This window comes from Condylura cristata, unplaced genomic scaffold, assembly GCF_000260355.1.
Source record: "Condylura cristata isolate star-nosed mole 26May11 unplaced genomic scaffold, ConCri1.0 scaffold00004, whole genome shotgun sequence".
Lineage (NCBI taxonomy): Eukaryota > Metazoa > Chordata > Mammalia > Eulipotyphla > Talpidae > Condylura > Condylura cristata.
The window spans coordinates 57,617,709-57,631,178 of record NW_004567105.1 but is presented as its reverse complement, the minus strand read 5'-3'; the positions used below and the strand labels follow the sequence as shown (position 1 = coordinate 57,631,178).

Below are 13,470 nucleotides of genomic sequence, written 5' to 3'. Positions count from 1 at the left end.
ACAACAGCCCCCTAGGGGGTGGTGCAGGCCTGCTGAGAACCACAGGGAAGGGGAAGCAGGCTTCTGAGTTGTGAGCTCCAGTCTCAGAGTCCTAGCAGCTGCGTGGGTCTGTTTAAGTCCCTTAACTGTCTGTATCTTCTGTTTAAAATGGAGAGTCCATCCTCTCCCTTCTGAGGCTGGGGAACGGTCAGTGGGATGATCACGTTGGGTGTCCAGCCCGGGTCCTCTGTCACTGGGAGCAGCTCCTGCAGCTGTGTGTTTGGGCCAGCTCTTCTTTCTGCACCAAGGATGTGTCACTGTGCCCCGTGGTGGACCCCCGGGTGCGGCTTTCTTCCAGGCCCCTGTTCTGCTGCCCAGGAGCCACACTCTGTTTTCCTACTTCAGAGAGCAGAGAGCAGGAGGGCTGGAAGCTTTGCAAGGTGCCCTGAGCATATCAGGTCTTTTTGGCCTCCAGGGAACTGATCAGTTCACAGAAAAGAAAGTATATATATATATATAAAGCAGATATTTGAGAAAATATGTAATTTTCCCAATGTCATCTTAAGCAGATGTTAGTTTTTTCTACAGTGATATATTCATTAAACATTCTTTTTAAGTAATTTTAGGTGATTCTTTTTGGCTCATCCTGTTTATATATATATATATATTCTATACCTACTTTAAAGTTAGAAAAAATCAGGGTTCAAATCCTCGTCCCCCCAGAGTCCTTGCAGTTTCCAAATTGGAAACGTCTATCATGAGCCCTGTATCTTGGTCACTCAGAAACCTGTGTCCTCCGCTGTAAAATAGAGGTGATGATGGCGGTACCTAACTGTGAGGGTATTAAGTCCTCAAATCTTAGATCTTTGGATTTTGCAAACTCTCAGCAGAGTTACAATTGTTCTGACTCATTGCCATTACACCAGATCCAGCTTTCTTACCTTTTAGCAAACAGAAAAAGAAGAACCATTCCACAGTAACTTGAAGGAACGTTATAATTTATAAGGAATCCAGGCCAGCAAAAGATATGAATTCGGAGCCTCTGATGGAGGATACTTAGCATCAATCCAAGAAAAACTGTATGGAGACTGACCAAAGGGAAAGGAAACAAGATATGTATTAATTACACAATGCATGCATTTAAGGTGTTTACCTGTCGCTGTGGGTGCTCAGGTGACCTTCCCTGACTTCCCTTACACGCCTGGCACTGCACGAGGCTCATGACTTGCATTAGCTCACGCTAGTGTCACAGACTTACTGCAGGTGTACATAGCTCCTGGTCCGTGTGCAGCTGAAGAGCTTGACTTGGAACGCATGTTGCTGTGTGACAGACAGACAGACCCAAGTTTGTTTGACATTTTCCAATCTGGTCAGAAGTATAAAGAAACAGACACAGATGACAATGAAACTGTTGGAAACCTGATAACATAGCAGGGGCTTCTCATCTATCAAGGTGGAACTCATGAAATGTTCCTCCCAGTCCCGGACAGGACTGGGCTAGAGGTCACAGCACATAGTGGTTGGTGACTCAGGCTATGAGCAGAGAATAGGTATTAGAAATACAACAGGCCCTCAGATGATCTTATTCTCCTTACAGCCACTTCTTGTGATACTCAAATAACCATGAGTCTTTTCCCCTTAAAGCTTTTTGTCCCTGTTGAAATGTCCAATTTCCACTGAGCAGAAGAGGAGGTAATGACTAAGCTACTGTATCCATTGTCCCCTCGTGTCCATGGAGAAAGGTCTTAGGAAACGACTCTATCTCAGAGTCCCGCCCTTACAGGCAGAGGGCTCCACAGACGGGTTGGATCACAGTGAGACGAGAACAATGGAACTGTTGGCCTCAACAAAGGCCGCTAGTTATTGCAACAACAAAATGGGTTTATTCAGAAGAAACATTGGGACAGGGCAGATTGGAGCGTGCGTTCCTCATGACCTCCTCATTCACCAAAGGTCCCTGGGCCTTCCTCTGATGAGCCTGTGCCTAGGTTGTCTGTCTCTGGTCTCCACAAGGTCTTTGGGCTCCCAAGAGTAGCAGGGCTGGAAGAGGGCAAGCACTTGTGTCTTGCTGCTATGCAGGTCTTCTGAGAGAGGAGTGCTCCCTGCCCCCTCTGCCCCTTGGCTATGGGAGTCCCACCTGATGTTGGGTTTGGACCCAGGAGGGAACAGGAAGGCAAATACCTGCAGTGACATCCTGGTGCAGGTCTTCGGGGCCACCAGTACCTTGAGTCCCCTGAAAGTTCCTTCCCACTCCAATCAGATCATCTCTTCTTGCAGTTGGAAGGCATTGGAGGCAGGGCAGGGTGGAGAGAAGAGGAACTGGTCCAGGCAGTTCCAAAATCTTCCCTCTAGCCCTGGGATTCCTTAAGGCCTAAGTTTTTGAGACTCAGAAATCCAGAATTTGCCCCTTTGTTCTCCAAGTTTTGTCCTCCCTTCCCTGAGGCCTAAGCATAGATGCTTTAGCTGAGGAAATGGAGAAGAGCCAGGGGGTGCCAGGAAACTATGGGTAAAAAATTTTAGTAACAATTGTGCTTCAAACTGTTATCCCTCAAGTGAAACAGGAGAAGCTACTGATTAACTCTCTAGTGACTGGAATATGGCATATCTGTTTGAGCATTCATTCATTCATTCCATTTTTATTGAAAGCTTACTGGTCACCAAGGAATCTTTGTGGAATGAATAAAAGACTGAGTTGAGGGACTGAGACAGGTCTGCTCACCACTGAGGTCTCTGTCTATAGAGAGGGCACCTGGGTGTGAACCTTCTGAGAAGGATTCCAACTTTTCCACCAAATCAAAATGTCTACCCTGCTTGGCAGCGCCCCCACCCCCTTCCCTGTTCTGAAAGCACGTTCAGGAACCCACACTAAAGACTCAGGCATTGCCAAGCGCATGCTTGGGAGCAGTCATTCAATGTCAGAAGATGACTTTTCTGTCCCCAACATTTATCTGATCGAATTATGGGGCAAAAGGTGTATCCTTCACTTCAAAAGCTGGTTCCCAAATATTCCAAGCTCCTAAGATTCCAAGAGGTTGGAGGAAAAAAACACTTGATTACTCCAAAATGCTGTCTGAAAATGCCTCTCATTAATGTTTCCCCATTCCTTGCTCCCTCTCGGCTCATAATCACCTTGAGTGCAGCTGTTCTCGGAGGATCTGCCTTGGGCCAGGTCTGCTGTAGCAGGACACATCTGTCACCCATGTGTTTGACTTTGGAATGAGTATCTAGGTGGCTGTAGGGATCCGGACCCAGTGGCATGCCGGACTTGCCTCTCTGGGCTGCCTTACACTAGCAGTCATAAGTACTGGTTTCCCCTAAGCTGTGCCTGGTGTAGTTGGCCCTCCCCCATGTTACTACGTGCAGGAGACACTCTGATAAAGACCCGTAGTCTACTTGATCCACCATAAGAGGGCATTTGTGTTTGTGACCGGATTTATCACTGTGTTCTGTTTAAACCTCCTTGTTATACCCTGGCTTATAAAAAGCTAGTGTTTAGCTTTTTCATTTGCATTAGCAGAATAGGTCACCTTGGAGTTCTCCAATTCACCAAGTTCATTTCCAGTTTGGGATGTGCATGTGGCCTAAGCGCTCTCTCCACCACCCTCTTCACTTGGTCACTGAGTTCTCACAGACACCTCCTACTTGTCGGGGACCGAGACCAGGACTTTGCCTCCTATGCACAAAACAACACTTGATTGGAACTTAGAGTAATCATCCGGTTGAGATCCTGTCCCTTTAAGGAATACTTCTCTCACTTTACCTCCAGACAAGGCAATGTGTTCTCAGCATCTCTGTAAGGAAACATCCCAGTCACCTACCAAATCAGTCAGCAATATCCAGAAAAGACAGAAACAGTTTGAAAGTTCTGATTATTAGTTCACATATTCTGGATTAAGTGGGGAATGATGTATAACTTACCTGAAATTTCTAGTCTGCATTTCTTCTGTCAGAAAAAGCAGGGAGCATGCCAGGATTCACAGTTGAGGAAACTGCCTTGATGGCACCCCAAAAGGGGAAAATAAGGTGGATGTGCACTATCTATAGGGAGATACCAGAGCTGTACCTTAACTTCTCGGATCTTTGGACTGGTGTGAAATGTGTCTGGAGGTACTGACCATTGCTCAAGGTGTTGTGGTAGTTGCTTATGGAGTATCAGTGCTTGTAGCAGGTGGCTGGCACATACTAAGGTGCTAAATTAGTGCTATCAATTACTGTAATTACTATGACCAGATTTACAAAGTAATTTTTCATCATGGACTATCTTTCTCCTTAGCTGTTCTACACCAGAAGAATATGTAACTCCCTGCTTATAAGCGGTGTAATAGGTTTGGAGAAATAATTCATTGGCAAGCAAAAATCAAAACATGTTGAAGTTTACCAAGCTAAAATGATGAAACCTTCAGATAGAGGGTGGGTAGTAGCTAGCAAGGTACACATGAGACTGATGTGCCAGTGGCAAAACTCAGGGATTCAGGCTCTCCACAGTCCAGAAAGGTTGGAAACGCACCCACACCTTTCATCTAACCCCCAGTGGCTCTTGCTTGATGGAAGCCACTATCTCTCACCTGGCTGGATGAATGTTCCGGACGTCCACTGCCTTCCCCTGCAGGTATTTCCAAAGCACAGATCTGTTCACATTTTATATCCACCCTTGTTGAGACTCCTTTTGGTGTTCCCTTTTCCTCAAAAGAGAGCCCAAGCTACAGGGATGGCAAAGGCATCCTTGAAAGAAGAGGCTAGGTGAGAAGGGCTGGCGTCACACAGTATCCAACACATGATGTTTTCATGTGTCAGCTGAGTTGGGCACTTGTCTAGATACAGGAAATGGGCATAAACAGCCTCTCCCCTACGGAGCTTATCTCCAGTCAGATGGGAATGAAACACAATAGATAATACACTATATGATGTAACACCAAATATTGTTAAGTACTTTGAAGAAAAAGAAAGCAGTTATACTGCTGACAAGACCATATAGCCTGTAAATCAAGCAGAGTGAACTTTAATCCCCACTGACTGCAGGGAGGAGAACACTCTCTGATAGCCTTCACAGCTTCCAGAAAGGGGGCATCAGACAGAAACCACTCAGGATCTGGGAGATCTTTCAGTGTACACATCCAGTTAGGAGAGGGCTATTTTAAGGTTGCTGAGCCTCTTGAGTCTTGTTCAATCAATAGTTATTTGGTATAAGTGAGCAGTTTCCTCAATTGAGCCACGCATGTCCTTATCGGCCTGTGGTTTAAGTGAATTAGTTTGAGGGATGTTCCTCCAGTAAATTATGAAGTATTTTTACTTCATTACAGGTTTATCTTTCTGGCAAGTATTTTCTGAAACAAATAGTAAAGTCATGAAAGTCATATTGATGGACATTTCTCATTCTGCAAGACTCACGCTATCTTGGTGTTCTCAGGGCTAAGTGTGCAACAGGTCATCTCCTGGATGAGTGGTGTGACATTTGTGTGGTGTTGCCAAATTTAGCAAACCAGAATTATTTTATCTGACAGTTCTGTTGCCGTGCTGTGAATTTTTGTGAATTGCTTATAGAACAAAACTACATCTTCAGCTTCTCCTGAGGCATTAGAATAACTTGCATCATTGAGAAAATATTCCCATGAAACTCCAGCTGAGCTTAACTGAGTCGCTCCCATTCTACCAGCCATAGGGAGTCGAGTTCACCTTGATCTTACAGAGGTGCTGCATCTGGGAGCTCTGGTATGGGCTCAGGCTCTCTCCAGGGAGCTGCATGTGCTTGGGCAAGTGCCTTTCCTTCCCTGTGCCTGCATGGGTAGCTTGTGCTGCGCTGCATTAAATGTAGGCACAAACTTCCGGCTCCAAGGAGTTTGGCCAATATACATGGTCATTCTATTATGGGTTTTGAAATGTTTGGAAATATGACCCTTGATTTATTAAAATCTTTTTGGTGACTTATTAGGTAGTGACCTTATAAGAAATTATTAACCAGGGAGCTATAATTCGGAAGCTTATAACTTTCTTAATGGATATTGACTGGTATACCCCTGATCAAAATACAGTGAAACCCAAAGCTTAAATGTTTTATTCTGAAAGGTTGACAGGATAGGGATTGACACACACACAAAAAGGCATTGGCTTGAAACCTTCCTGAAATAATATTATTTGAAGAGTTTTGTGAACATCAAATAATCTGACAGACTACTTGATGCCAGCTCTGTGGCGTTAGAAAACTGAGGGTATATAGGTTTCTCCACATTAAGTTTGGAAAAATGCTTCCAGATTACCTCAGGAGCAAAAAGAAAATTATTATTCCATTCCACCATGCTGCTAATTCTTCTCATCACTGATTTTGTCAAGCAATTAGAACCCAAATGGAGGAAACATTTATATTTATTGGTTATACTTGACCAAAGGTGACTGCTTCCTGAGAAGCTCTGACATGACAAAAAAAGAGTAATTGGCACAGACACATGGGCAAATGGATCAGGTCTTCCTATACACATTCTCAGAAGCCAGGCACAGCGGTGGGGATGGCTCCAGGTTAAAAGGGACCTCCATGACTGGGACTCTTCAAAGAAAATCTTCTGCTATCATGTTGTCAATCCAGTGATAATGGGATTCCTGTTCCTCCTTCCTCCCTCTCACCACAGATATAGATCATGTAGCTCTTTGTTATTTAAAAGTATGTATAAGAAGGATTGCCCCCACCCTCCAATACCACAGGGAATAAATACTTCAGAAGTGAAATATGCAATCAGTTGGGGGTATATTTTAAATACCTCCTCCCCTTTTATCGTTGTGTTTCTTCACTTGGTGTAGGCTAAAATATGAGGTGTGTCTGCTGTTGTGAGAATGTTTTTTCCCCCTAATTTCTGAAATAATACCATACCCCGGAGATTAATGTTAAGGCTTTAGCAAGACTATATTCAACGAATATTGCTTTGATCTAAGTATTTTTCAAAGGTTTTTGCTGATCGTCCTACCTCCCTGATAATCTTTTAAGAAAGCCTTTGGACTTGCAGTCTGACACCCCGGGGGGATGTAAGTACAGCTGCCTTTCCTTCCCCCTCATCTTCTCAAGGATACTCTGTTCTCAGTTTTGCCCAAATTAGTCCCAGGATTTCAGTTTGTCTGTTTTGTCCAACATTCCATCATGCAATTCATTAAAATCTTCACATGAAATATTTAACAGATGAGTTATGTCATAATTCACATTACAGTTTTAAATTGTTATTCATGTGGTAAGTCACTTATTCTGGACATTCGCAGACCTCTGGAATGGGCTTACATTTGAGGTAAGGAAGGTTAGAGTTCTTTTCGTCAACACTCCAGAACAGTGGCCCCTTCCAAGCCCCCAGTTAATCATGAAATATTCCAAAAAAGTGACAGTTAGAGTCATTGTTAGTTCTACTTGCAATTACTATTTTGAAAACAAACAGAAGAAAACATTTAAACAAATGTGACTTGGCTAACAGCTATTACAGTTGACCGTTAATTAAGGCAAGTTGGAATCCAAATGTGCCAGGCCTTGTTACTATCAGAATTTGCAATCACTGCCTTTGTGCACAAAGCAAGGAAAATGCAGGGAGGGGGTCTTAGTCCCGCCACATCACAGTAATCACAACCCTGCTTGGAAGCATGACAAGGAAGGAACTGGTGTCATGGATGAGCTAGCATGTGACCAGCACTATTGTAGAACTGGAGCTTCAAGAAACCTTGTTCCGCTCACCTGAGGAAATTTGTGAGGGATCCTTAGCTGGTATTTTATTTTGCATCTATTACAGTTTTATCTAAGGAAGATACAGTTGTTTTCATACTCCTACCCATGGATTGGAGTCTCAGAGGAAGACACTGCTGTGGGCCCAAGCCCACTCAGGGCGGTGCTGGGATCTTCCTCTCAGCCTGTTTGCTGTACTGAAGGGCTTGTCTGCAGGCTGAGCCACCTGCCAGGCAGCTGAGAAGCATTGCAACCAGGTCGCCTGACAGCATCAGCATCAGAGACACTAACTCTCCTGGATTCTGTCTGCTGACCTGAGTGTACCTAAGTGTTCGTCATTCCAGGAAGGAGAGGACAAGGTTTGAATGGTAGAGCATAGCTTTCATTACCCCCGAAGGAGGGGGAAAAGTCCGTTCTGGGAATCATCCAGCTGAAAGAGAATCAGTAACTTCCATTTTCTGCTTCATTTTGCCTGTGCTCACACATTTTTTTCCTTCTTTGCTACAGCGAATTTCTACAGTGTTTACCCACCACCAATGCTACATCATAAAGCGGTGGATAGTAGGGAGTATTGTGTATGAATTCTCTGCTCAGTCAGAATGTATTGACATAAAAGTTGTCCTTGGTGGTGAAATACAAGAATTAAAGAGCAAACTCCAGAAGCAAATTATAACGTGAACATTGCCAACTCTATCTAGCCTTTAGAATGGTCTGAGATACAGAATTTTATTGTGCATCACTTATCTCCTAGTCCTGTTCAGGCGCTAGGAGCCAGTGTAGCTGTAGAAATAGAGGTGAAGTGATATCCCTTGAGGCACCCAGCAGCAGCTAGAGACAGGGTTTACAACCAGTTCTCCTGGTAAAATGTCCCTGGCTATGATCCACTGAAGGCGGCAAGACTGTTTCTGTCTCCGGACGAGCCCTCTGTGTGTATGTGGATGTACTGCATGGCTGCAGGACTGGGGCACACGAAATAGGGGTGTTTGTGAGAGTTTGCGTGCCAGGCGTGGTGAGCACTCTTTTACAAACCGGATTTGTGCTCTTAAGGGTATGTTGCAAGCTGAGGCCAAGCCCACAGAAAATTATTTCTAAATGAATACAATATGAAAAAGTTATTTTATTTCTAATTTTACATGTAACATTGTTCTTTGGTGAGTCTCGGATTACACTTGAATGCATGTCTATTAACCTGATATGAGATGCATGCATGATTTCATCTTGAATGCATTTGAATATAATAGCACTGGAAATGTAATTTGTATTCTCAAATTTTATAAAGCAAAATAAATAAATCTTGGGGGTGGTAGCCACATTGAGCATATTGCATTGATTTCTTTAGGTTTCTCTTAAACTAATTACCAACTTCCCCTTCCAAATCCAGGTCTTCTCACACCAGCAGGTCCTATCAGATCTAAATCCTCTCTACCTAAGTCATTCTCACTTTTTCTGCCTTCAGAGGATGGGGAACATGAACAGCTCTATGGAGAACTTTACCTTTGACCCTCAAGCAGGGCTAGAGTCCTGTGCCTCCTTTTAACCCCTCCTGTGGTCATTGATAGCAATTCTTTAGAGCTCTCTGTTAGGATGGAAGTGTTCTAGATCTGTAAGGTCCAGTACAGTAGCCACAAGCCCTGTGTGACTACCAAGCCCATCTGTGTGACAAAGGCAGCTAAAGTACCGAACTGCTGATTTTATTTCATTTCAATTTTAAATAATGTCATTAGCTAGTGGCCAATTTGGACAGCACAGAACAAGAGGATTTGATCTGATGTCAGCTGTCTGTCCCCAAATTCAAGTGCACTGATCTTTGAGATTCTATGAATCAAATAGTCTGTATGTTTGGTCCTTAGATGATGCCCTATGCTCATTTTCATCGGTTCTGATGGATGCGAAAATGTGACCCTCTATTCAGAGATTTGATCACCATCCTCTGTTTCCAACCCTGGCTGCTCTATCCCTCTTGTTTTTATCTCTTTATCTCAGAGCTATGTCCCTCCCACCACCTAACACATAATTGGTTTGCGATCCATGGGGAAAGGGTCGGAAGGAAGGAAGGAAGTTTGAGAGCAGGGAAAAGGGAGGGCTGGAAGGAAGACTCTTCAAATACGGTTGTGATCTGTGTGTCAGCATTGGGCACCTGCCCTCAGGCCTTTGTGGAATATTGAAGTGATGTACAGGAACAGTGACATGAAAAATTCAAGCCAAAAGAAATGTCAGTGTTCCAAATGGCTAAACATTTTGTGCAAAAAAATTCTCTGGGGCTCTCAGGATAGCAGTTCTCTTAATTTTGCTCTTTTGCTAGTTTTCCAAGACCATCCTATCCCTTGGGGTCACTGTCCTAGGAGCCTATGCCAATATTGGCTTGCTGGGAAGGAATTCAAGGGTTTGTTTTTTTTTCTGGCGACTGCTCCTAGGAGATGATACCTCCAGATGCTGTTATGGATGCTGTGCCATCTCCAGTTTGGTGGTGAAGGTACCTAGCAGGGAGCTTGGCATACTCCTCATTAGACGGAAGAGAAGGGAGCTGAGAACTCCAGGAGAGTTATGTTGATGATTTTCTGGACTGTCTAAAACATTTTAACCCCCAGTAATTGTATTTTTATTTGTTGCCTTCTCTTTGGGACTTGGGTTTCACAAAGTCATTTTCTGACCTTGTTTTCCTTATTAAATTAGCAAGATTGACTTGAATCAGAATATACTGTTGTGGCTTAGAATGTCATAGAAAGAACAAAACAGATGGGTGTGGCCAATATCTCAGGTTCCAGTTGGGGTGGGTGGTGGTGGGGAAAGAGAATGAGACTTGCTAATAAAATAATAATGATCTTTTTTCCTGATAGAACTTGAAAAGGGGAGAAAAAGCCATGTGGAACAAAACAAAGGCATCAAGTAAAATAGAGCTGAGTTTCCTTTTGTGGAAGCTCATATTTGTTTTTCTACATAGAGCTACTCATAGGATGCTCATAGCTTTTTAGTTTGTTTTGCATGGGGGGCATTTTTATTGTGTGTATATATGTCTATAAATTTTCATATTTAAAAGATAATTTTTATATTTATAGGTAAGCAGCTGAATGCACCAAATAACAATAACCAGGGCTGTCTAATGTGTCTCATTCTCATCTCCCACCATCCCAGCTATTTTTCTAGTGTTTCCTCTGCAAGGCTTCCACAGTGGGCTTTCTAGCATATAAACACAACTCTGCGCCTCTTTACTTACAGATCTTAAATGACTGTTAAACCCTAAAATATGTGTCAGCAAACTTCTTCTATAAAGGGCCAGTTCAGTAAGTGTTTTAGGTATTGTGGCCATTTGATTTGTGTTGCAACTACTCAGCTCTGCCATGTGCCAGACAGTATGTAAACAAATGAGAATGGCTGTGTTCCAATAAAACTTTATTTATAAAGATGCTGAATTTGGCCCTTGTTCCCACCCCTGGTATACAAGATACTCTTTGGGTTTATTGACCCCAACACTCAGGATCTTTTGCTGTTTGCCTTCAGCCTACACATCCAGGTATTTCACTCCTATTTTTTTTAATCCTCAGAAGACACATAGTTATTTAAAAGGTTCTCTCTTTTACCTGTGTAGTTTGTATCTCATCTTTGGATGTGGATTGCCATCTTCCCTCTATTCTTACTTTTCCTGTGAGTCTGTACTCCCTGCCTTACCTTACACAAGTCTCTAGGCCAAGTCTGACCAAATCTCTGTTCTCTCTTTGAGCCCTTGTTGTCATTTTTAGTACATGGCTACTCCTCAACTGGACACTGAGTGGGCATGTGCTCGTGTTCCCCTCTGTACCCTGCCTAGAGAAGGTCACTGAATAAATGGCCATGAAGTTAACCCACCAGGGGTCCTGGGTGTCTCTTAGTTACAGATTTGTACATTGACATGTAGGTGAAAATGCCGTGTACCCAGATGCATTATGGGAAGCCAGGTCCCAGTGTTGCGGGAGGGGACCTAGATGTGGGCTAGTGAAAATACAGCCAGGTAAGAACTGAGCAGACACACTACAGTCAGGGCCGTCTGGGGGCCCTCTGGCATGGACCCCACGGCCCAGACAGGGGAGTGAGTGGGGAGCGAGGTAAGCAGTGTCTACTTTAGGGCATTGGGACCAGGGAAAGGATGCAGTCTGCTGGAGGGAGATCAGAGAGAAGCGGCTCATGTGATTAATGGGATGGAGGGATTGACTCATGGGGAAAGATTAAAGCACTCTGAGGAGCTGGGGTACAGACTGAGAGGGGCAGATGATAGCAGGCTGCAAATATGTGAGATAGATAAACATCCAGGAGGGAACAGCTAGCTTCATTGTGGAGTGATGATGGGGGCTCCATCTGAGCATGGGAGGGATGCTTGGAAAGACTTTGGTCGCTCATGCAGGAGCTCAGTAGAGGGTTGGGGGACCAGGTAGCACTGGTCTTTCAGAACTAGAAACACCATGAAAGGTCACTGTGGGGGTGATTTGTTCAGAGAAGCCTCTGATTGTATCCTGGAGGGGCTTGACGTCTTTCTCTCTGATAGCCATCCTGAGCAAGGCTGGCTGGGGAGCAGCACAGGAGGGGAGTGGCCAAGGGAGAGGAGAGAAAGGGATATCAACCAACTCACACTTCCACCCACTGCCATGAGTGGGTGGCACAATAGCTGTAAAGCTCTCTGCTCTACAGTCAATTTTCTGCCACCCTTGCTTGTCCTTTCTAGAGCCAGAGATACTTCCTCCAAATCCCTTCTCGGGCACAGGGCCTCTACCTTCTGTGGATCTGACCATGACCCAGCCTGTACCCTGGTCCACATATCCACAGGGCTATGGCCCACTGGGCACATTGGAAGACAAGGTTTACTTAAAACTGTGTATACCGCCCTCAGCCTCCAAAATCAGCTTCCTTCAGGTGGTCTCAAGTTTTTTCTTGTGTGAGCAAGGGCATTGGGATTCTAGGCTGATCAAGTCACAGTAGGTCCCCCACGGCCAGTTGGCTAATGGCCTTAGATCAGTTGTGCTCTACCCTGGCTGCAGACTTCAGTCACCTGGGAACTTGTGAAACACACCTCTGCCCTAGTCCCACTCCAGGGAATTTGGAGTTGCGTGGTTTGGAGTGAATGGGAGGGCACCAGACATGAGTATATTTTCTTGAAGTGCCATAGGTGTTTCTGAAATGTTGAACACTGCCACTGAAAAATCTTTCATTTGGGTGTGATTAGCATTTATATTAAGGTTACTCCTTCATCTTTTCCTGTAACTACTGACTATAATATCACCTGAAATAATTTTCTAAAAATAAAGCTTTTACAGATAGATCACCTATGGTCCCAGCACCTTGCTGGACCCAGGCAAGAATCCAGTGTGAAGCCAGAACAGGGAGCTTACAGCCCAAGGGACAGAGGATAACTCGGGCAAAGATGGATGAACCCAGAATGATGAAATAGCTCACAGCAGAGACTGTCTGCTCTGCACACTGCAGCCATCTCAGCGCTCCCTGTTCTGGAGTCTGACACTTGAAGTCCAACGACAGAGGATGTGTGTCTACTTGTGTAGGAGACAGAGATGCACTTGAGAGTCATAAAACTCACATCCTGAGACCTTCGTGCGTCTCCGAGTTCCTGACACAGCAGTGATTAACCAAGTGAGAGTCAGATATGGTGACATGTGAGATTTTAAGAACATTGAATGATTTTTTTTTTTTGTGGCAATGTGTGTTTCTGTTGATGGTCATTATCACTTAGGTTGATGGTCATTATCACTTAGGTTGACAGTACTGTAGGTATGTAAGTAGAAGAAAAAAATATAGAAAGATAACTAGCAATACAGGTGGTC

At 44.2% G+C, this 13,470-nt stretch overlaps 1 protein-coding gene across 1 annotated transcript in view; it reads left to right on the top strand.

Annotated features, from left to right (window-relative positions):
* CACNA2D3 (calcium channel, voltage-dependent, alpha 2/delta subunit 3) overlaps positions 1–13,470 on the top strand; it is a 764,442-nt gene that overhangs the window by 670,929 nt on the left and 80,043 nt on the right. The window lies entirely within an intron of this gene.